We start from the raw sequence: 3,951 nt of genomic DNA on the forward strand, positions 1-3,951 counted from the left end.
CGGGATGAGAAGAGTGAGCGCCATAGGTCCAGGACCCACATACTCGGGATGAGAAGAGTGAGCGCCATGGGTCCAGGACCCACATACTCGGGATGAGAAGAGTGAGCGCCGTGGGTCCGGGACCCACATACTCGGGATGAGAAGAGTGAGCGCTGTGGGTCCGGGTCTTCCGTGCCACCTGAGGCGGTGAGGCTAGAGCTTGCTCACCACCTGGGAGCTCGCCCAGTGAAGACAGTGGTTCACAGAACGAGGTCTTGGTGTGGCCAGCCTTGCAACCCTAAACTCTCCACTATAGCAACTCCCCACTAGGGAGGGTGCCCAGCCTCCAGTGACACTCCTGGGGACATGTCATGATGATGTGGCATGGCACCTGCAGGTGTCACCTTAGACCACTGCCAGTCGGGCCCCAGACACAGGGTGAGCAGATCCAAGTCTCTGCAATTCAGTCTTGCCAGACCAGCGAGGCCAGTGACGGGTGCTCCAATAGCTTCCCTCCTCTGTACCTAGTGCGTGCTTCCTACTCTGAGGGGTGGGACATCTCAGTCTACAGCAGGAACACAGCCATTGGAGTGAGACGCCATAGTGTGCCTGGTGCTGCAGAGGCCAGAAGTTTCCCTGAAATTGGAGCTGTCACGTGGATCCTGGGAGCCGAACCTAGGTCCTCTGGAAGAGCAGCCACTGCTCTTAACCTCTGAGCTGGCTCCCTGGGTCCTAGTTTTAAGCCAGTGCTAGCTATCATTTTTAACCCAATGGCTTTCCACAGTCAGGAAGCAGTGTAGTATATGGGCAGGCTCAGTAGTCTGTGGCCCACTTGACTGCTATGCAATGAGACTTTGAGAAAGCAGGGCCGACCTTCCTTTCCTGATCCCACTCAACCACTCTGAGCTCCTGGGCCTGTGTGCTGCCACCTTCTGGACGGTGATGGGATGGCAGGACTGCCCCAGGAGTCTTAACAGCCCCATTCCACCCTGCTCTGAAAGATATTAAATGGATACTACATCGGGGCTCCAGCACTTGGCTCAGGGTGGACATCTGACAGTGGATAAACAAATGCAAGAAATAATAAGATCCCTAGGTAAAATGGCTGACAAGAAGGAAGGAGAGGGTCAGAATAAGGAAAAACAGACTTTATTCCAAACAGAGAACAAGAAGAGCTTCAGAAAGTCACAGGGAAGGGATATTAGAAAAGAGAGGGCCCAAGAGAAGAGTGGCCGGAAGAAGTGAGTGGAACACAGTCTCAGTCATGACGTCCCCAGTGAGGAGACAGAAACAGTCATTTCTAAAGCAAGTTTCCCGAGAGCCGAGCAGTCCTGCCTTAGGACACACTCACAGACCTCGCAAGCCTCAAATCCAACTGCTGGATTAGCAGTTTAACAGTACCCAGGGAGACGATGATCCCAATGGCCTACAAATCAGAGGCAAAGAAATTCTGTTTGGCCACTCCATCCTGAGGGAGAATCTGTTGTTTAAAAAGAAAAAAAGAAGGGGCTGGTGAGATGGCTCAGCAGGTAAGAGTCCTGAGTTCCTAAGAGCACTGACTGCTCTTCCAAAGGTCCTGAGTTCAATTCCTAGCAACCACATGGAGGATCACAACCACCTGTAATGAGATCTGACGCCCTCCTCTGGTGTGTCTGAAGACAGCTATGGTATACTTATTTATAATAATAAATAAATCTTTGGGCCAGAGCAAGCAGGGACTGAGCAAGCAGGGTTGACTGGAGTGAGCAGAGGTCCTAAAGTTAGTTCCCAAAAACCAGATGAAGGCTCACAACTATCTGTACAGCTACAGTGTACTCATATACATAAAATAAATAAATCTTAAAAGAAGAAGGAGAAGGAGAAGGAGGAGGGAGAGGAGGAGAGGAAGAAGAAGAGGAAGAGGAAGAGGAAGAGGAAGAAGAAGAGGAAGAAGAAGAGGAAGAAGAAGAAGAAGAAGAAGAAGAAGAAGAAGAAGAAGAAGAAGAAGAAGAAGAAGAAGAAGAAGAAGAAGAAACCCCACCAGGCCTACTCCATTGACCAGAGATCAGGGATTATCCATGTTAGACAACAAAGGCTTCTCCAGAGAGGGGCCAGTCCTATCAGGTACCTTCCCTAAGATGTTCAAGTTCTAGCCTGTAGCAACCCCAAGGTGGGGTAGAACTATAGAATTTATCCCTGTGTTTATTATACCTTATTCCTATCTGATACCTTCACCAAACTGCTCAAGAGACCCTCCCCTCTCAAGCCTATAAAATTATGTGATGCCCTGCACTCTGTGGGTTGCTGTCAAATTTCCCAGAATACCCCAGAGCATTACTAAGAGGGGTTTCACTTGAAATCCACCTCAGCTCTTTTCTCTACCGACTCTGGAAGGAGCCTTCATTAGCTAAGATCATCCACAGGTCCCCGAGCATCAGCCTGGCCTGTTGTGGCTCCTGGGGAAAGACGTAGCTATGGAAAGCCAGAGAACCAGACTCTAACAAGCCCTAGGGCTCAGACAGCAGGAGGCTGGGCTCAGGCTAGGAAATCCGGGAGGAGAGAGTGCCTCACCCTGCAGCTGGGGGACACATCTTATCAACTTAGAATCACATTAGAGCAGTGGTTCTCAACCTTCCTGATGCTGCGACCCTTTAATATACTTCCTCATGTTGTGGTGACTCCCAACCATAAAATATTTCATCACTACTTCATAGCTGTAATCTTGCTACTCTTATGAATCATAATGTAAATATCTGTGGTTTTCTTTCTTTTTTTTTCCACTTCCCTTCTCCCTCTTGCGCCAGCCCTGCTCCCTCAGGCCCGGCTTGCTCTAGCCCGTAGGTTTTTTTTTTTTTGTTTGTTTGTTTCTCATTACGGATGGTTGTGAGCCACCATGTGGTTGCTGGGATTTGAACTCATGACCTCCGGAAGAGCAGTGAGTGCTCTTAACTGCTGAGCCATCTCACCAGCCCATCTCTGTGTTTTTCAATGGTCTTAAGTGACCCAGAAAGAGGCTGAGGCCCACAGGTTAAGAGCCACTGCCCTAGAGTTTGATAGCTCTGATCTTGAAGCCAATGGAAGGATCAGATTCTGGGCCCTGGGCATGTTCATTTGTCTGTCCCTCCTCAAGGCCAAGAACTCTGAAATTCCAGCCCAGGGGTGTACATGGTTTCCAATGGCAGCATTCCTAGACAGTGGTGGTTGTAAAGGAAGCTTTGGAAATTAAAGACGGGTCCTTTGCCCATGCCAACCTCAGCTTCTCACACTCCCAACACTCTCAGGAGACACCCCCAGCTAGAACATGCCCCGGTGTGAGGAGAGCTCCAAGGCACATCAGACTCTTGTCCAGGTCAGACTCAGCCACAGAACCGACGATAAGAAAACTAAGAGTCCACTCAAGTGGTCAAAGTGCTGAAAATCGGGTGTCAGTTGAGCACTCAGCCCTAAATGAGAAGCCTCTGTCCAACCCTGAACCCAAGGCTCAGAGAACACTGCAGAGATAGAGGGGAAGAGTTTGAGAGCTGGAGGAAGGGGAAGAGAGATGCATAATGCCGTCACTGCTGTGTAATGCCCTCACTGGGACTTGAACTCACGGCAGCTTTGATTACCTGCACAAGATGAATCCAGCAAGACCAATGATCAGCCAGCAGGCAGCACTAAGTGGGCAATTAGCAGGAAAAGGAGGTGACAAGAAGAGGGTAGAGGGACGGCTGGAAGTGCCCTAAGGACAAGAAGACGGGTTTGGGGATGCATGTGACCAAGACACATTGTTTATATGTATGAAACTACCAAAGAATAAATAAAGGTTGTTTTAAACAACAACATAAAGAGAAAGGGTTCAAAAGTTCAGCTGACCCTCTGGAGTCACACTGGGGAATCTTCCTCCTAGAGCCTCTGTCTCTACCTGGAAGTTCTGCCTTCCCTGTTGCCGCCATATTCCCAGAATCCACATCACCACACACACACACACACACACACACACACACACACACA

The sequence above is a fragment of the Mastomys coucha genome, unplaced genomic scaffold, assembly GCF_008632895.1.
Source record: "Mastomys coucha isolate ucsf_1 unplaced genomic scaffold, UCSF_Mcou_1 pScaffold18, whole genome shotgun sequence".
In the NCBI taxonomy this organism is placed as follows: domain Eukaryota; kingdom Metazoa; phylum Chordata; class Mammalia; order Rodentia; family Muridae; genus Mastomys; species Mastomys coucha.